We start from the raw sequence: 20200 nt of genomic DNA on the forward strand, positions 1-20200 counted from the left end.
TCTACCATCTATCCCTCCCACTTGGTCAAACCACCCGCTTCCCTGGAGCCCAGGGAAAGAAGACAGAAGCAAACAGAGGGGTGGTAGCAGGTGGTCTCTGCAGTCTCAGCTAAGGCAGAAAAGAGGGGTTTTTTGCAGAGTATCCTTCCCCAGTGAACTTCTCCCTTCCAGCACCTGAGTGATTTCAGGCCTCAGTGTGGGGAGACATTGGAACATTGAATTCTCTCAATCCCTGGAGAAGCTGGAGAGCAGACAGGCAGGGCCAGACTTAGGCAAGAGAGGGGCTCCATATCCGGGCATTTGGGCTGTCCTGTCTTGTCAGCTTTTTCCAGAGAGAATGAGGCGGCCTGGCTTCCCAAGCACTCTGTTTTCTCATCCACACATTGCAGGCAAGTCAGCTCTGGGGTTGTAGAGTGACTAAGAAGCTGAGTTTAGGCTGGAGAAATGACCCTTTGTCATTTATTCATTCATTCAACAAATATTTACCAAACAGCTGCTTCATGGCAGGTACTGTGCTGGGCACCAGGAGCACATTGGTCACTGTCCTTGTGGCACTTTCTATCCGGTGGGGGAAATAGGATCATTATTAAAATGACTGCACAAATAAGAATGAAATAACTGTGCTAAATGCTACGAAAGAATATACAGTACCATGAAAGTATATAATCGGGGGACTTGGCTGAGTCTAAGGAGTTGAGGATGAGTTTGCAAGGGAGACGGAGAAAGAGCAGCCACAGTGGTAGGAGAATTGGCAGTGACATCGCAGAATCCAAGGAGGAGGTGGTCAGCTGTGCCGAGAGATGCTGCGAGCTTGCGAGACACCTATTTGCCCTGACTCTTCACCTGCTAGTTGTGAGTACAGGTATGGAGAGGCTCTGGCATCATGCCTGGCTCACAGTTGGTGCTCTGTAATGTTAGCTCCCTTTCCCCCCTCCCTAAGCTGAGCCTCCCTCCAGGGACCCCAGATTTCTGGAACAAAGGAATTGCCTAGGCTCGGCCTCCTCTGTCAACTCAGGCTCCAAACCCCAGCCATCCAGTCCTCAGTGAGGGACTCTGGGCCTTTCCCTGCTTCTCCACATTAGTCCCGTCGCATAGAGCTCCACCATCCCCCAACCTGCTCTTCCTTTGCACTGGTCTTCCATGAAGAGCTGCTGGGGTCTAGGTCTCAGAGAAAGATGCTGTCTGGTTCTGCTTCTGGGGCTGAGTCTGAGAAGAGAGCTGGAATCCTCAGCAGCTCCCAAAGCTGCCCGGGGTGAATCTGAGTGTCTTAGGTAGGGAGAGGGAGTAGTTGGGAGATGAGGAGGGGGGCTGCCCACCCAAGGCGGCGTAGAGCCCAGAGCCTTTTCCATTGCAGACACCCCATCTGTCTCCCACAGAAGGCTTGGGTTGGAGGAGGTGCTGAGAAGGGGGGTATAGAGGGTGAAACTGTACAGTCTGTAAGCCAGAACAATGGCAGTGAAGGTGCTGCCGGGGGAGAAGGGAGTGGAGGGTCAGCCTGGGGTATCAGTGGGAAGAAGAACTAGAGGTCAGAGGTTGGGAATGAAGATCCAGGAGGCGGGTACGAACACTGGGCCACTATTCTCCCCAGACAGCTTTGTGTTTGATTTTGATTTAAAGCTCCCTACCAACCAGAGGGCAAGGAATCACATCCTTCTGACCCAAAAACTAATGGCCTTTCTAAGCCCAAGGCCAGGTTCGATTCATGATGACTCCCTCTTCCCAGCAGTCAGACCTTTGCCAGACCTTAAAATGATATTTTAGTCAAATCTGATAGCTTCCAAGGCGTTTCCTTTCATATATTACTTTAACGGATGCAGCTAAAGTCCAGGGAGGTGAATGTTATTACTACTCTTGATCTACAGATGAAGCAACAGGGGTTTACAAGATTAAGTGAATAACTTGGATCACAGGAAAGTAAGGAGAGGGCCCCAAACCCGGGTCTCCTGACCAGACCGGAAATGGTCAGGTCAGAGGTGTAGGGCAAGGTGTCGGGAGGGAAGATACCAGTCCGGGAAGCAGCTCTGTTGGTGTCCATTCTGGGTCCTGAGTAGACCCTTTGGGAATCCCCGTGGACATCTTCTCCCCACATTCCAAGCTCTAAACACTATTTTTTCCCTCTACCTATACTTACGAGAATATGATCCCATAGCTTCCCTACCTACTGCAGGTTTTTTCTTTCTCCCACTCTTGTTTGGAAGTTCTTCCTCAGGTGTAACTTTATAAGGCTGCAGCTTATTCCCTCTAAAACAGATGCCAAGGGAACCCAAGACAGGGCTTCAGCTATTAAATATAAATAGACAAGGGAGGGAAACTGAATATAGAGACAGATATTATATCTCTCAGTCCCTGCGAGTTATTAGGAAGAAGGAGCTGGTGGTTGCTAAGCAACAGGTCTCCACAGAGGACAAGGCACCTAGAGGAAAAAGCCTCCTTTGACTGAATATTGGGGTGAGAGGGTAGGGAAGGTGGGGGTCAAAGGGCTACAGACTGGCAGGTGGGCCTTGGTGGTGGTGGGAAAAATGGCTCTGGCTCATTTATCCAAGACCAGCCCTATCCCCCAGGCCTCAGCAAACTCCGCCTTTGTAGCCTTCAGGATTGGTGGAAGAAGGAAGGCCTCAGGCACTCCTCCCTTCCTGCCAGGAGGAGGGAACCTGGTTTCTATAGCAACCCAGAAACAATCCTGGCCTTGTTTTACTTATGGCTTCTCTGTAACCCTCTCATGGAGCACAACTTTCGTACACTCCTGTCTCTGACCCTCAATTTCTGATTTGAGGGGGAGGGTCCATGGAGGGATCATGGAAAGGTTGGGAGTGGGGATGCCACAAAGCTAGTCACACTTGGCCCTAAAGTGACCTATTAAAACCCTAAAGGGGGAGTGACTTTTAGGGGAAAGGGCTTCCAGATGCACCTCCTAAGGGGCTGAAGAAAGCAGGGGAAAATCCTGGCATCAGATGCAAATTCTGGGCCCAGGCTTCCTTTCTGAAGGGCAAATATAAACTGAGGGGTTGGAGGTCAAGAAGAATGAGGAGGCAGGGTCTTTTTTTGGCCCTTGGCCACCTAGTCCCTCATCCTCCTAGATCTGAGGTCCACTGTCGTCAAGCCCCGAGAATGGAGATATAGAACATTAACGTACGTCAAGTATAAGTGAGTGGCACCGAGGGGCATAATCTGTTTTTCTAATATGACCACAAGCAGAGTGTTAGAAGAATTAGGCCGACAGCTGCTGGTTTCCCCCCTCCCTTCCTACCCCCCCTTCCCGCTCTCCCTCTCCCTTCCTCCTCGGCGTTTGCACACACCAATGGCAGCGGAGCCCTGCTCGCGATTTCTCTTAATCTTCCTCCGCCATCCTGCGTTCTTTCCGCAGGCGGTGCTGCGAAGCCGGCAGAGCCCCGCGTCACACCTTACTGCTCTCTGAGATTGCTCCACAGAGAGCTCAAGGAGATGGCAATTCGGCGCTGATGCCGGCTGGCAGCAGTTGGGAGAGGGGAAGGAGAGAGGGAGGAAGGGGGGGGGAAGTTGGCACAGATACCAAGTTTTTCCCTAGAGAGACATGGTTGGGGGGGGGGGGGTAGAGAAGAAGGGAGAAAATGACACAGAGAAAAGGAAACAAGGAAAAAAGAGGCAAAGAGAGAGGGCACGAGAGAATTAAAGTTCTCTCAGACATTCACATGTGGGCATCCTCAGCCCGTCTCACTCACAGCCCTCTAAAGATCACACCACCCTGTCCGGGGTTCCCACTCTCACCCCCGATCCCGGTCACAAATGCACACACGCGTATACACACGCACACACTCCCAACCAACCTGGAAGTCAAAGCGGCAGAGGCATGTTGTGTGTATCGGTGTAAGAGTGTGTGTGTGTGTGTGTGTGTATGTGTGTACGCCTGTATGTTGTCTCTGTTTTGGATCGCAGTAGAATGCAGTATGTAAATGAGATGGTTATTACCGCAATGTTCATCAAGCTGAGCCGAGAAGACATTAATAGCCTGATGAATATGCATGTGAATTTGTTAATTAAGTTAATTATTCTGCTGAAAATGCATTCGTCTTCCAAGGACATTTTCCCAATGATTTTTACATGCTCTAGCCATTAGTCATGCTATATTTTATCAGGGAAATGAGTTTGCTTAAGTTGTAAAAAAAAAAAAAAGAGAGAGAGACTGAGAGCAGGAAGAGAAATAGAGAAAGGAAGGAAGAGGGAAAAAATGAAAGAAGAGAGGGGAAAATGTGTTGAAGTTGAGGATGGGAAGGCATCTGAGGCCAGCCTGAAGTTTGAGGCCCAGCTGGGCTTTTGAAGCCTGCCCTCGATTTTTATGGGTATCTCACTTCACAATTTTTGCCCCTTTTTTTGATGACAAACTTTTTTTTTTCCAGTGCCAAATTTCCAACACATTAATTAATTGTTGTAGCCAATTAACTGTAGTTGTGCAAATGAGTTTAGCACTAATTACCATGCAGTGCCTGTAATCACATAAAAAACTTGCTGAGAGAGGGAGAGAGAGAGAGAGAGAAAGAGAAAGAAGAGAAAGGAGGAATGGGAAGGGAGCGGTGGCAGGAGAGGAGGGTACCTGCAGCAGAGGGGCAGCCAAGGAAAGGGAAGAGACAGGGATCCTGAGGCTTCCTGGTTAGGCTTCAAGGGAAGGTCTCCACATCCAGGACCTCTGACTCAAGAAATCTCAGTAGGATATGAGCCAGAAAAGCGAGGTCTCCTTTTGTCTAAGAACTTCCAACCAAAAGACCGAGGTTTAGAATGGATAGCTGGTTGTTTCAATAATGCAATGTAGTCCCTATAAATCCTGAAGCTCTCAGTGTTTATCCACCATGGCTGGAATTACTGGGTAAGGATGGAGGGCACCACTGGAAGAAGATGTGCCATTTCTGATAGGCCAGGGGAGATGGAGAAGAGTGGTACGTGCTCTCAGCCTGGTTCTGGAGCTGGAAGTAGGAAGGAAAAGTTGTTTTAAGTCCATAACCACTGGAATAGGCCAAGGGAGCAGTGGTAATATCAACTGTAAAAAATCCAGCTCCAGCAGGAGGTGGGAGGAGGCAGCCTTTGGCCAGACATAGCTCCCAGGAGAAAAGCCAAACCTCTCCTGCAAGCTGGCATCTCTGCATTCATCACTCTGGGGCTGACTCTAGGTTTCCACCTGTCAGCTTCTACCAGTGCCCAGAGGCTGAGGGATAGACCAAATGATCTATCTCCTTCTTAGTTGTCCATGATTGGTAGAGAAAGAGAAGTGGTAAAAAAAAGTCAGGAGTAAGCATGGGGAGTTCCCGTCATGGCACAGCAGTAACAAATCCGACTAGGAACCATGAGGTTTCGTGTTTGATCCCTGGCTTCACTCAGTGGGTTAAGGGCCCGGTGTTGACAAGCTGTGGTGTAGGTTGTAGATGAGGCTCAGATCTAACGTTGCTGTGAAATGTGATTGTGGTGTAGACTGGCAGCTGTAGCTCTGGTTTGACCCCTAGCCGAGGAACCTCCATATGCCACAGGTGCGGCCCTAAAAAGCAAAAAAAAAAAAAAAAAAGAGTAAGCATGAACTGGCATTTTTGCTTCCACTCTACTTTCCCCTATATCATGTTCCGGGCACTAAGCCTGCCCAAAGTGTGTCTGTGTGTGTGTGTGGGGGTGTTATAAAAATGACCTATAGTTCTTCACTACTACCAAATTTTGTTTCTAGTGCAGGTATACCTCCCTGCATCCCTCCAGAATAGAGAGCTTACTTGTCATGGGACTCAATTTCCTCAGGCCTCAACAGAAACACATTCAACTTCATATTTCCAAGGAGAACCTTGACCCTTTATTTATCCTCTAATAGATACCCAAAGGCTGAGTTCTCCCTTTCCCATTCCAGGTCCCAGGTCTGTGGCTCATGGACTCTATCCACTTCAGCCTTGATCTTCCCTGACAGAGGGGATACAATTTCAAGAGCACAAGCCATATTGCCCCCTGCTTCATGGCACTGAGCTTCTAACCTATAAACCAAAGTCAGCTGTGAGAACTTGAATTAACCCAGGCTGCTCCAGTGCTTTTCCTGCCTCTTACTTCTCTACCGGTTTTGCCCACATCTAGCAACCTTATCAAGGTCTCAGAAAGCCTGGGGTAGTAAAAAGAGCCTGAATATTGTCTTGAGTTACAAGATTTTCTTTTGCCTTTTAACAGTATGTGATAATGAAAATCAATTTTCCCTCTATAGGAAATGGAAATAATAATAGGGACTATGCTTGAAGGGTTAAAAATCACTGTAAATATAAAACAACACTCAGCACACTAAGTAAAATAAGCTACTTCACTAATTGCTACTGAGTACCAAGTGAGGGTACAAAGTGTTCTTCAATAGGTGAATAGTTAAAGTGTGGCACATCCACATCATGAAATAAATAAAAGGAACAAACTACAGATACATAACAAAAACTTGGGTGGATCCCCAGAGAATTAAACTGAATGGAAAAAACCCAATCCTAATTTACATAGTGTATAACTCCATTTTTTTTTTTTTTTTTTTGGTTTTTTTTTAAGGACCACACCTGGGGCATATGGAGGTTCCCAGGCGAGGGGCTGAATTGGAGCTGCAGCTGCCAGCCTACACCACAGCCACAGCAATGCCAGATCCCAGCCATATCTGCAACCTACACCAGAGCTCATGGAAACGCCAGATCCTTAACCCACTAAGGGGGGCCAGGGATTGAAACCCGTGTCTTCAGGGATACCAGTCAGGTTCGTTACTGCTGAGCCACAATGGGAACTCCCTCCATTTTTAAATTTTTTAAATGATTTTTATTGTTTCCATTTTTTAAATGACAAAATTTTACAAGTGGAGAATAGATTAGTGACTGCCAAGGATTAAGAAGCAGGTAAGGCAGCATCATTATTAAAGGGTAAAATGAAGAATCCTTGTGGTGTTGGAGCTGTTGAGTATCTTTTTTTTTTTTTTTTTTTTTTTTTTTTAAGGGCTGCACCCACGGCATATGGAAGTTTCCAAGCTAGGGGTTGAATTGGAGCTGCAGCTGCTGGCCTACACCACAGTTCATGGCAATGCCGGATCCTTAACCCACTGAGCCAGGCTAGTGATCGAGCCTTGCACCCTCTTGGATGCTAGTGAGATTTGTTTCCACTGAGCCACAACGGGAACTCCCTGTTCAGTATCTTGACTGCATGGCAGATGTAAGAATTTACATAGGTAATAAAATTGCATTGAACTTAACAGACACACAAACACAGATAAAACTGGGTAAATATGACTAAGACTGGTGGATTGAACTAATGTCAGTATTCTGGTTGTAATGTCATACTATAGGTTTTTTTTTTTGGTCTTTTTTAGGGCCACAACCAGCAGCATATGGAGGTTCCCAAGCTAGGGGCCCAATCAGAGCTGTAGCCGCTGGCCTACGCCAGAGCCACAGCAATGAAGGATCTGAGCCTTGTCTGCGACCTACACCACACTCACGGCAACAATGGATCCCTAACCCACTGAGCAAGGGCAGGGATCAAACCCAAGTCCTCATGGATGCTAGTCAGATTCGTTAACCACTGAGCCATGATGGGAACTCTTGTTATACTATGGTTTTACAAAATGTCACTACTGGGTGAGAGTGGACAAAATGTACAAGGGCTCTCTGTATTATTTCTTACAATTGCATGTGAATCTACAATTACCTCAGTTTTTTAAAAAAGGCTATGATAGATTATTAACGTCTCTGCTGGGTATAGGAGAGAGAAGGGGCTGCTCTTGTGTTTCCACTGCAGAATTCCAAAGAGGAAGATTAAAAATATTATTCTCATTATGGTATACCAATAAAATGATCATAACTATGGGGAGGGGGGAATATTTGTATCTGTTGATCCAATAATTCCACTTCCTGGAATTTACTATAAAAATGCATGAAGTTTTATGTGTTAGGATGTTCATTTATTATAGTATTATTTATAAGAGTAAACACATCTAACAATTAAAAACAGTGGATGAAGAGTTCCCATCATGGCTCAGCAGTGACGAATCTGACTAGCTTTCATGAGGACGTAGGTTCTATCCCTGGCCTCGCTCAGCAGATTAAGGATCTGGCGTTGCCGAGAGCTGTGATGTAGGTTGCAGACAGGCTTGGATCCCATGTTGCTGTGGCTGTGGTGTAGGCCGGTAGCTGTAGATAGGACTTGACCCCTAGCCTGAGAACTTCTGTATGCCGTGGGTGCGGCCCTAAAAATAAATAAATAAATATATAAATAGTGGATGGGCTTTATAAGTTATGGCATATCTACGTGATGAAATAACCCTATAGACTTTAAACACACACACACACACATATATATATATATATATATATATTTTTTTTTTTTTTTGGTCTTTTTGCCTTTTCTAGGGCCACTCCTGAGGCATATGGAGATTCCCAGGCTAGGGGGTCTAATCAGAGCTGTAGCCACCAGCCTACACCAGAGCCACAGCAATGCGGGATCTGAGCCTCGTTTGTGACCTACACCACAGCTCACGGAAACGCCGGATCCTCAACCCACTGAGCAAGGCCAGGGATTGAACCTGCAACCTCCTGGTTCCTAGTCAGATTCGTTAACCACTGCGCCATGACGGGAACTCCATAAAACATATATATATTTCTAAATATACTGAGCACAATGCCTGGCATTCAGTAAATGGTAGTCCACTTTACTGAAATGTTCTGGGTATTAAAAGAGCTAATGTAGGTAAATGCACTTGACAAACTGTAAAGTGCTTGGCAGGTGCTGTGCTGCTATCTAAGTAACTGTCTCTCCCAGCTCCACTCTAGATGAACTATACTTCCAGGTAGAACACTGCCTAAGGAGCTCCTAGCTTCAAGCATGGGCATGGGAGGGTGAGTCAAAGAACTGGGGATACTTCTTTTCCAGGAGACTGCCACCCCCCCCCGCTCCAAATTATCAATAAAACGCTGGACATCCTCCTTAGCATAGGCACATACGCACATTTGGCCTATAATTCCAGGGGACCTAGAGTCTTTGAAACAGTATTAGCCCTGATGACTCCATAAAAGTACCAGACTACTGTATGAACCACTGAGTACCTGCTCAGTATCAGGCACTGTCCTCAGTACTTTACACACATTATTTCACTAACTTCTCTTCGCCACCTTAAAAGGTTGCTTATCTGCATTTCACAGACAAGGAAACTAGGGCTAAAAGGGGTTAAATGACTTACCAGATAACACAGCTGGTAGATGGCAGCAGTGGCACTGGAACTCAAGGCTGTCTGCCTCTGAGTCTTACAATCTAACTATCATACTTTCTTTCTTTCCTTTCCTTCCTCCCTCCCTTCCTTCCTTGACAGTGCCCTCAGCATGCAGAGGTTCCTGAGCCAGAGATCAAACCTGCGACTGTGACAATGCTGGATCCTTAACCACTAGGCCCCCAGTGAACTCCCACACGTACAGACAAACTGAGGAGCGGGGCACTGTGTAAGCACTGAGGCCACATCTGCAGAAGCCCCAGAAAAGTTCCCATGTTTTTTTTTCTTTTTTAAAAATGGCTGCACCCATGGCATTTGCAAGTTCCCAGGCCAGGGACTAAATCCAAGGCACAGCAGCTGCTGCAATGCCAGATCCTTTAATCCACCGTGCTGGGCCAGGGATTGAACCTGCACTTCCACAGCAACCTGAGCCACTAGAGTTGGATTCTTTTTTTTTTTTTTTTTTTTTTTTTTTGGTCTTTTTAGGGCCGCACCCGTGGCATATGCAAGTTCCCAGGCTAGGGGTCCAATCGGAGCTGTAGGAGCCAGCCTATGCCAGAGACACAGCAACGCTGGATCTGAGCCGCGTCTGCGACCTACATCACAGCTCACGGCAACGCCAGAACCTTAACCCACTGAGCGAGGCCAGGGATTGAACCCGCAACCTCATGGCTCCTAGTCAGGTTCATTTCCAATGTGACACAAGGGGAACTCCCTACAGTTGTATTCTTAACCCACTGCACCACAGCAGGAACTGTGTACCCGTGTTTTTCCAGTGCCTCTTGGGTATCTACAGACTTAAACCCATCCCAGGCAGAAGAAAAATCTCTAAAGACCAGTAGGTCTATTTGGAAGTCTTATATCCCAAGAGTAAATTTTCCCATGTCTAACCGCTATCCTTTCTACTAAAATCCAATCCCATTTCCTCACCTTTCCAGTGGGGATGGTGAATATATGACATGTTGCTCCTTCATAAAAGGTCCTGTGTTAGGTGGAAACAGAGGAGCCTCTCTTTCTCCAGAAATGTTTTTCTTTTTTTTTTTTTTGTTTTTTTTGTTTTTCTAGGGCCACACCCATGGCATATGGAAGTTCCCAGGCTAGGGGTCCAAATGGAGCTGTAGCTGCCGGCCTGTGCCAGAGCCACAGCAACGTGGGATCCGAGCCTTGTCTGAGACCTACACCACAGCTCACGGCAACACTGGATCCTTAACCCACTGAGCAAGGGCAGGGATGGAACCCAAGTCCTCATGGATGCTGGTCAGATTCGTTAACCGCTGAGCCACGACAGGATCTCCTCCCCAGGACAGTTGAGGCTTCAGTTTCCTTGAATCTTCCCCAAGGTATCAAACCAGGAGAAAATGGACCAGAAAGAAAAGCAGAGGGAGCAGCCTAACCAGATCAAGGAGGCCAGCGTGGAGGATGGCCTAGGGCTCTCTCAGGACCTAGTGCTGGGCTCAGGGTAAAGTCAAGGTGGGCAGCTCTTCCCTCTAGGCTCAGCAGCCAGCCTCATGTTTGACATCTACCCAGCTGTGGATGTCTGGCCAGTGCCCCTCACGCCTGAGCCTCTTGTCTGTCTCAATATATGTCTATAGAAGGGGGGGTCTGGGGGTTCTGCCGGTCCATGTTTATTCCTCCCGTCTCAGTACTGCCTCGCTGTACTTCCTCAGGACCAGGAAGCCCAACTAGGGGGCTTAGAATACACAGGGAAGAGAATCATCTCGTCAGGAGGATCCTGGGATCCCAAGACTCAGTCCAAAGCTCTTTTCTCTCATCATGAGAGCCAGGAGGGAGATTGGGGCCTGTGTCTAGACACGGACTGGGGAGAGGTAGCTTCCCTCCCTCCCTCCTTCCTTCCCTCCTCCACACACTCCCCTGCTGGGGGCCAAGCATGCCTACTGCTCACTTTGGCTTCCCTTGACCCACCTACCTCATGGACAGTAGAGGGTTAAAGGCATGGTATGGGCAAGCTATAAATTTCCCATCAGTGTGGGGAGAGTAGGATTGTTGGCAGGGAGGGGGTTGGGCTGGGGGGGGGGAGGGGGAGCTGGGAAAAAGCCAGGAGGTTGTCTCTAGGTAACAATAAACACTGCAAGCAAGGAGCAGCTGTTACACTTACTCTCTCTGCATCACAATGCTGAAATAACACTAATAAACCAGTGTGCCCAATGCACGGGCATATATGCATTTAGGGCCAAGCCCCACTCCACCCATGAAGCTGCCCTTTGCTTGAGGTCAGGGCCCTTGGTGCCAGTGGACATACCAGCCTTGGTCTGGCTATACTTGTGTAGAAGATGAAGACTGATGAGTCAGTCTCACAGTCAGAGGGGCACTCTCAGAGGCAGGGGGTTGTAGAGGCTGGGGATTCTGGGTTCAGATCCTGATGGCATTCGCTGGTAGAAAGAGTTCAAACAGGGTAACTCTTGGCTAGAAGTCCGGAGGAGAGAAGGGTGAGAGAACATGCAGAGAACAGACAACTACTTACCATGTCTTCTCAGACTGGAGGGCACACGGCAGCCAGGAGTGGAGTCAGCCGAAGAGAGATGGAAGAGGGGGGGTTGGTTGCTGAGGAAGTTTGAGAAAGAGCAGGAACATGGGGTATTGAGGAGTGATCTTTGGATCTCCTGGGGCTGACCTCCCCACCCATGCCTACACTCCGCCTGGTGTACCCAGGCTCCCGCTACACCACCACTTTTACACCAGAGCCAGGTGATATTGTCGGTTCTGTTCAGGATTGAGCTTTATTTCGTTTTCTTTTCTGGCCGACCCCCAGCATGTTGAGTTCCCAGATCAGATCTGAGCTGCAGTGCGACCGTCATTGCAGCTGCAGCAACGCAGGATCCTTTAACCCACTGTGCCGGGCAGGGGATCAAACCTGCGTGCTGGCAGAGACGCCAATCCTATTGCAGCACAGCGGGAGCTCCAGGACTGAGCTTTATTATGGGTGTTCTAACAGGGGCCCCTGGGTTTGTGATGCTGCCAGGGAGAGCTGGGGGAGTGGAGTTGGCCCCATCTCCCTATAGGAAGAGTAGCTAGTCTGTCCCTTTCTCCAATCAAAACTGTTCCTGGATCCCCAGGAGCATCCTGACAGACAGCCCCTCGTTCCAGCTGGACAGCAGAGCCACCGGCAGTGAAAGGAATAGAAATAGGCAAATAAAGGAGTCTTCTTGTGGCACAGTGGGTTAAGGATCTGGCTTTTTCCTGCTGTGGCTTGGGTTGCTGCTGTGGCTCAGGTTCGATCCCTGGCCTGGGAACTTCCACACGCCTCAGGTGTGGTCAAAAACAAAAAAGGAGAAAAGAAATAGGCAAATGAAAACTTAAGCTCTGTCAGAAAACCCGCCTCCTCTTAGCCTATTCTTCTCTGAGGTTAGAAAGAGAATATCCATTATGCATCTGGATATACTGATATCCAAGAACCCTATTTCCTTTGGCTGAAACAGGGAGGCTCCCGGGACTGTGGCCAGAGGCATCACTGGTTCTCCCGGTCCACCTTCTGGCCCTGTTCTGCTCGTGCTGTGTGACCTCAAACACAGTACCCTATGCCCCTGATTGAGAACGTCATCTGGAGAAGAGACGCACGTTGCCCACCTGCCCTTCGGGAGGAGGGAGTCAGCGCCTTGAAGATCGTGGTCTCTGTTTCCGGAAAAGAGAATACTGAGACCAAGTGATAAGCCTTCCAGGCTCTGGTCTTGTAATAGTGCTTTCCGTTCCTTTTCTTTTTAAATTTTAAGTCATGTGGTGTCACCTAGGTACCCAGAGGTCTGAACAGGCGAATGAGGGCAGGGAGGAAATAGCTATGTCTGCCTGGAAGGTCCCTCTCTGGGAAGGTGCCCAGAAGTGCAGAGCGGCACTTCCCCTGTGTGCAGCCCACGGACACAGTAGGGCAAGAATGACTGGCCTCTCCTACCCTTTCCTCACAAGGAAGCCTCTCCCTGGGAATGCTCAGCCTCGCCTACTAGTTCTCTTCCATTTCCCTCTCTTTTCTCTTAGCTGCGGCCTCCTCTTGCCCCACAATAGAGAGCTCAGAGTAGGGGGGATCTGGGGCAAAAGAGAGCTCCAACAGGCCTGGGCCCCCTTCCCCTCTGCTGTTTTCATGAGCCACCCCCATTGCTATGAGTCACCAGAACCCTGGATTCCGCTGAGCTGCCAGCAGCCTTCTTCCCCCCATCAGCCGCTCTAGCCAGGCAGATACTCACCCAAAGGGCCCCGAGCCCACCATCTTCCTACTCGCAGGGCCACAGCCCCCTCCTTCATCCCTAGGAATCTGTACCACAGACACACTGAGATGAGTGAGGAAAGAAGCGTGAGAGACCCCAGCATGTGCTCTGTGCTGGAGCAGGGGGCCAGCTGCCTGTACGGCAGAGCAGGAGCACCAGCCAGGAGAGCTGGCACAACTTGGGTGCACAGCCTTGTTGGCGTGTGAGAGCGGGCGCGGGAGGGGACAGGGTCTGAAGGCTGTTTCAGAAGCACGCTTCTCCTCCTGGCCCCTTCTCTGGTCACTGTTTCTTCTCCTTGGCTTCTCTCCCTGGTGCTGATGGACATCATGGCACTGCCACCTCTGAACTGCCTTCCTTCACCTTCTCCATGGCTTGGGGAGCTAGAGAGGGGATCTGCACGAGAGCCTTCGAGGTGTCAAGGTGGGAGGTTCAGACATCCAGCTCTCTCCCCAACCAATGGGACACACTGGGGGAGGAGGAGGAAAGGAGTCCCATCAGAGCAAAAGCTAAACCCTGGGCCAGTCCTGAGCTCCTCAACAATTCCCTCCTCTCTAGAGTGCAGGGGGTTCTGGGTACTACTGCCTTCCACTTACCTCAGGTCTATCCCTCTTTCCCTGCAAAGGCTCAGAGTTTCTTCTGGACTCCAGAGCAGGCTCCAGGCTCTGACTCCAGCACTGTAGTCATACCCTTGGCTAAACCTTGAGAGTATGAAGTGGGGCTGGTAGGGGTCGAGGGGAAGGAGGGCTTGTTCCTTACAGAAACATGGAGAGTCTAGATTGAATGCTTTAAGGGCCTTTTAGCCCCTCCAGTATACCTCCAGTCTTGGAGTAGGGACGGGCAAGGGGTGAGAAAGAGGGCTTACAGGAAGCCTGACACCTCCTCTCTTTCTTCACCGCATGCTCCTCCACGGCTCTCTATTTCAGAGGAGAAAGAGTAGCTCTGTAAGCAGGAGCCATCTAATAAGGCCCTTGAATAACACTCAGTGAGAATGGCCTGTCTTACATTAGGTAGGCAGCCCCACAGGTGGGACCACAGGTCCCCGTTTATCTTCTCCCCTTTTACAGGCTCCTCTTCGATCTCCCCCTATAAAAGAATCTTCCTTTTCAGCCCCCTGGCACAGTTTTCCTCCCCCACTCTCACCCCTGCAGGCCCTTGGAAGCAGGGCGTAGCTAGATGGATTCCATCCAAGCTGTCTTGGGACAATGCAAGGGGGTCCTTCTCATCATGTTGGGAATAGAGAAGGCAGAGGATCAAATACCAAGGAGATGACCCTGAGGGTCTAAGGACAGGCAGGGTGGGTCTGGGGCATATTTTGCTCTTCCCTAGGGGCTCTGAGGATATTAAATGGTGTACTAAGACAGAGAAAAAGACCATTTTGGGAGTAGGGGATAAGTATTTGAGGCTTGGAGAGTGTCACAAAGTTTCTACCCACACTGCTTTCCAAGCTCTGTGCCCATCCTTGCCCTGACCTCAAATGAGTCTCATGAAACACAGAACAAAGAATGCTGAATTTTTTTTTTTTTTTTTTGTCTTTTTGCCTTTTCTAGGGCCTCTTCCCCTGGCATATGGAGGTTCCCAGGCTAGGGGTCTAATCGGAGCTGTAGCCACCGGCCTATGCCAGAGCCACAGCAACTCGGGATCCGAGCGGCATCTGCGACCTACACCACAGCTCACGGCAACACCAGATCCTTAACCCACTGAGCAAGGCCAGGGATCGAACCCGCAACCTCATGGTTCCCAGTCGGATTCATTAACCACTGTTCCACAACAGGAAACTCCAGAATGCTGAATTTTTTGAGGAAGGAAGAAGCCAGGAAATGCCAACTTTGGCAACGGGGTGGGCAAGCCACTTCTCTCCATCATTCTTTCTTAACCCAGTGGAGGAGGTGGGGGTGGGACGGGGACAGCTGGAAATGTGCCCTTCTCTCCAGTGTGTACTGACACCACATAAAGCCAAGTGGAGCTTACTGAGAGCGCTGGACATGGCACCAGATGAATCCAGGGGCATTTCCTACCACTTTCGGGGCCTCGAGTTTTATTTCTCTCTTTTTGACTTAGACATGGGATAAAACCACTCCTTGCTGGATTTTTTGGCATAATTTTCTCCAGTAGCTAATATTGCAGCAGAAAAACTTGTGATAAGATCTCATAAAAAGCTTAATATTTAGTCACCATTGGGGACATTTATTTCTTGGTTAAAGGACTGGGGTAGTTGGTGTATTTCCTTCCCTGTAGACCTTTTAGAATATGGTAAAGCTTCATGAGAGTAGGAGGTTCCGGGGGATCTGCCTACTTGGAAGCAAGGAAATGGATGAGATGATCTCTGGAACGGGGAAAGCGTCTCCCAATAACGCACCTGACTCCCCTGAGTTGCTTCCAAGACTCAGGGGCCAGAGATATGAGACTCCAAGCAATGGAGAATAGTATCCTGCCGGAACTCTTGCCTTGACTTTCTTTCTCGCACCCTACCTGCCCCTGTGTTCCCAGGAACTCTCCAAATCCAGACACACAAAGCAACTCCAAGACAGGATTCAACTGACTTCCCTTCTCTGAGTCTCCATTTTCACATCTGCAAAATGAACGGTTGGGCAAGATGAGTTCCAAGTTCTCTTCTTTGCAGCAGTAAAGGGTCTATGATTCATACCCCAAAGGCATCAGGCCTCATTTGCATGCTGTTTTGCATGTAATCTCCATGGCACTTATTTTATGCCTAAACACACAGAAATATCTCTGAACCCTGCCCTTCTCCCTCTCACCACATCTCTGGCTCTCTGGTCCCTAGGTCTTGTCCTCTCTCTTCAAGGTCCTCAAAGCTCTGTCCCCACCTTCCTTTTACAATTTTAGAGCACTTACTAGGACAAGCCTAACTGGACAAAACCCCAGGAGCAAGAAACCAGCCTTACCTAGTATCTTGGCTGCAATTTTGGGCCCCAGAATGGAGTCAACCACTACAGCTCCATTCTTTCTGAAGGTCCTGGCGGTTGGGGGGAAACCTGGCACCTCTCCCTAGCGCCTCACCTCCTCTGCCGCCTCACTATTCTCCGTGCCAGAACGCAAAGTGGCCAGTGATTGATGGGCCTGGGTTCCCAGTAACCGCACCCAGTGGCCCAATCCTCCTCCCTTACCCAATCCCTCCCCTGTCCCTATTCAGAGATCAGATTGTCTCATGTTGGTCCCTGAGGTCCCATTAATTAAAAATACATCCAATTAAATGGCAGGTGAAAACGTGCTATTGGAGCTCTCCACCCCCCTGCCCCAGCTTGGTTCCCCCCCACCAACCTTTTAAGGCTCAGCTGTGCTTTGAGCTGAGAAAAAAAAAAGGGGGGGGGAGGAGAGGGAGAGGAAGAAAGAGGGAGAGAGAAGAGGAAGATTCAGGAGTGGGGGTATGGGGGGCTATTTGAATCTCTGCCAGGGTAGCATGTGCCAGCTTGGGAGGGTGGCACTGTGCCCTGGTGTCTAATTTCTGGAGGTGTGAGTAGGTTCAGTCAGCTGGGTACCCACTTTCATTTCCCTTAAAGGGGCAGAGGGAAGTCAAAGGGTGTGGCTAGTTATGCTGCCCACCTTCTGGGCTTGGGGAATGAAAGGGAGAAGTGTAAACGGGAGAAGGCCCTTAGGAGGGGTTGTGATGTTCAGGGGTTGGGAGAATCTGAGGCCTCCGTTCTCGGCATATCCCGGCTCTTCCCCAAACTGCAAAGATAACGAGAAGCCAGTTGGGACCCAGGTGGCAGGGCATGGCAATGCTCCCAAGCAAGGCTGTGTCTACCCCTGCCCACAGGAAAGCTGTGAAAAAAATGGAGAGAGGGAGGAAGGAGCCATAATTTGGGTGGGAGCAGATGGGTCAAAGAGGATAAACTATATAAGCATGGACATTTGTGTGGGCAGTACCTTATGGGTAAGAGAATCTGGAGGGACCTGTCCTATTTGCCCTTTCTCTAGGCAAAAGGAAGCAGCAGTAGTGTGAAGTCACCTCAACCTGGCAGACTGTGAGTAGGGCATCTCCCTGAATGAGCACTGATCACTCTCTTTCTCCTCCACTCTTATGGTGTCCCCAGCATTTTGTCAGTTAAGTTATTTGCCCCACCTCCCACCCCTCTGAAGCCCTCTGGCTCCAAGCAATGTGAAGCTAACAGGCACTAAGGGCTGTTGGGAGAGCAGCTAGGATAAAAAGGGGCACTAAGGGTGGTGCTCAGAATCCAGGCAGCAGTGGGGGTATCTGCCGACTGAGGGCCCCCGCCTGGCCTCCTTGGCAGCCACAGTACCTCCTCACTTCACTTTAACGCTAATTGGAGATTTTAATCTGCGCTGCTGCTCTGCTCGGGGTGCTGGGGGGAGCGCCAGCTGTGCAGCAATTCCAGCAGCACCGACTGTTTAATCAAGCTGTCCTCCTGGGGAGGGGCCCTCGGGCATGAGGGTAGGAGGGAGGAGCAGAACCTCTGTCATCTCCCTTAGCCTGTTCAGCCTGGAAGGGCTTCATGGAGACGGAGGATCAATTGTGGGCTACCTCATCCCCATAAGGGCTCCATGGCCACTTGGATCCCAAACAGACCTGTTATATGATACGGGGGTAGCGTGAAGCTCATGGGCCAGAGCAGCCCCCATCCCCATCCTGCTTTCTGACACCTTTTGGGGTGCAGAGCTCCAGAGCATCCTGGGTTCCTCTAGCCACTCAAGCTGCAAAAATCCTCTAGACGGTCTTAAGCTCTGCAGATTTGCGCTGGGGGAGGTGATGGGGGCACAAAAGGTTCATCTTTCCTACTCTCTGCCTTCTCAGTCCTCTCCCCAACACCCTCTCCTAAGAGAGCTACTTCTTTAAGAGCTACTTTTCTTTTTTTCTTTTGTTTTTTTTTTAGGGCCACACCCATGGTATATGGAGGTTCCCAGGCTAGGGGTTGAATCAGAGCTATAGCCACTGGCCTACGCCACAGCCACAGCAATGTCAGATCCAAGCTGTGTTTGCGACCTACACCACAGCTCATGGCAATGCCGGACCCTTAACCCACTGAGCGAGGCCTGGGATCGAACCCACCTCCTCATAGATACTAGTCGAGTTTGTTAACCACTGAGCCACAACGGGAACTCCAAGAGCTAATTTTCTTAAAACAATTGTAAGAGATTTTTTTTTTTTTTTTTTTCCTCTCTGAAAAACCAGATACTTCCACCCTCTAGGTTGGAAAGTAACTGTCTTAGAGGCTGAGGACAGTGAAGGGGACAGCTGGAGCTTGATACACCCTGAAGGAGAGAAACACCTGTGCAAGGCGTTCGGTGCCTAGAGCTAAGTAAGGGGCTTCGAGAGTTCAGCTGCGAACTTCCTGACATGTCAGTCCACTAGGGCAGCACATTCAGGGTCTCAGGCCATTTTTAAGAAAGAACAACTAATTGTTCATCTAGCTCCCTGGGCTCCTGCTCTCAGGCGCTGTGGGAGCATTTCTGACCCCTGTTTTGGGGAAAGAGTGTGGGTTGTCCCCACCCTGCCCTCCTCCAAACTCTCTCTGCTGCGAGGCAGGAGTTTTAATTGGTCAGCAGCGCCCTCGTGTGGCAGAAACCAAGACTGCAGCTGCCCAGCAGCTTTGATGAATCCGACATCCAAGTTGGTGGACAGCCGGAGAGGGTACTCCAGGTCCCCCACACATACTGCTTGACCACTTCCAGAGCCATTTACTACTTTCTAACACCTACTCTATTCCTCTATCCACCCCCTCTAGTTGCTTCGCCTCTAATTCTAGGTATGTGCCTACCAGGGAGAGCACCTTACCCAGAGCTGGCACTTATTTAGGCCTGCTGCTTGTACTGTCTGGATTGCAGGGGTTAGAGGCACTGCTGAGAGAGGAGGCCTGAGGTTAAAGGGTAAGCTTATGTCATCTCCAATGGCAGAAGAGACTCTAGAACCTCTGCCCACTCTACAGGCATCAGACGAGAGCTGCCACCTGAGCTGGAGAGAGTACCACCTACTGGTGGGCTCTGCCCCACAGCAATCCATTTGCTACGCCCTGGAGAGGTCTGGGGATGAATAGAGACAAATTCTCAGGGTCGGAAATCTTTGTTCTCAGGAATGGACCCCAGGTAAAAAACCCTTCCCTCTAAAAGATTCAAGTATTCCCCAAGATGCCAGGCCACTGGGCAGAGTGTACATATGAGACTTCAGGCTTCCAGCTCTAAGAGAAGGGCTGCCTGTCATTAGACTCTTCCCCTCCAGTGTCGTATATCATCCATTTACTGGTTCCTTCTTCCTACACCCACTAAATGGGTGAAATGGTTCTGAACTGCAGAAGAGGGGATGGAGATTTAACATCAGGAAGATCTCTCTAAAAATTAGGGCTGAAAGTCACCAAGACCTTCCCCTTGTAGGAGATATTTAACAACAGAGAGAAATATGACCCTGTTTGGAGTTAGTGGGTCGGGAGAAGAGCACACCTACCTGGCAGAAAAAAGGGCAGGAGTGGGCACTGTAGGTTGGTGACTTGCCCACTTCTGGGCATTGAGGATGGACGTAAGTGGGCTGATAGACCTCTACTTCTAGTGTCTTGCACAGTGTTTGGACAGGGGAAATCTCCCTTCAAACCTGGAAAGGAGGTGGAGAAGCAGATGAGAGGGAGTAACAAGGGACAGCAATGCCCTATCCTGACTCAGAAGAAAGAGGAAATAGTTTCTTGGGGAAGAAGACGAAGGCAGGGCTATGTGTGTGGATGAGGTGCTGGGTGAGTGGTGCAGTTGCTGTGAGAGAGGCTGAGCATCACACTATGGGGGAATATTCATTAGCACAGCTGGCCAAGAGAAA

The 20200-nt window shown here is 49.5% G+C and overlaps 1 protein-coding gene across 40 annotated transcripts in view; it reads right to left on the reverse strand.

The window, feature by feature from the left end:
- Positions 1 to 430: 430 nt before the first annotated feature.
- The window catches only part of CDK12 (cyclin dependent kinase 12), an 85939-nt gene continuing 66169 nt past the window's right edge, over positions 431 to 20200 (reverse strand). For 6 of the 40 annotated variants that reach the window (XM_084984556.1, XM_084984550.1, XM_084984548.1 and 3 more), the window contains 3 exons: positions 19841 to 19984; positions 15895 to 15994; positions 11931 to 13891 (listed from right to left, as the gene is read on the reverse strand). The gene's annotated coding sequence lies outside the window, so the exon portion shown is untranslated. Of the gene's footprint in view, positions 4935 to 10223; positions 11774 to 11930; positions 13892 to 15588; positions 15995 to 19840; positions 19985 to 20200 lie in introns of those variants that run through there. The other 34 variants (XM_084984554.1, XM_084984539.1, XM_084984547.1 and 31 more) reach the window with 9 other exon arrangements.

This window comes from Sus scrofa, chromosome 12 (genome assembly GCF_054392235.1).
Source record: "Sus scrofa isolate SSC_HxYL_T2T_F1_AM1 chromosome 12, Sscrofa_HxYL_maternal_Yorkshire_Landrace_v2.0, whole genome shotgun sequence".
Classification (NCBI taxonomy): Eukaryota; Metazoa; Chordata; class Mammalia; order Artiodactyla; family Suidae; genus Sus; species Sus scrofa.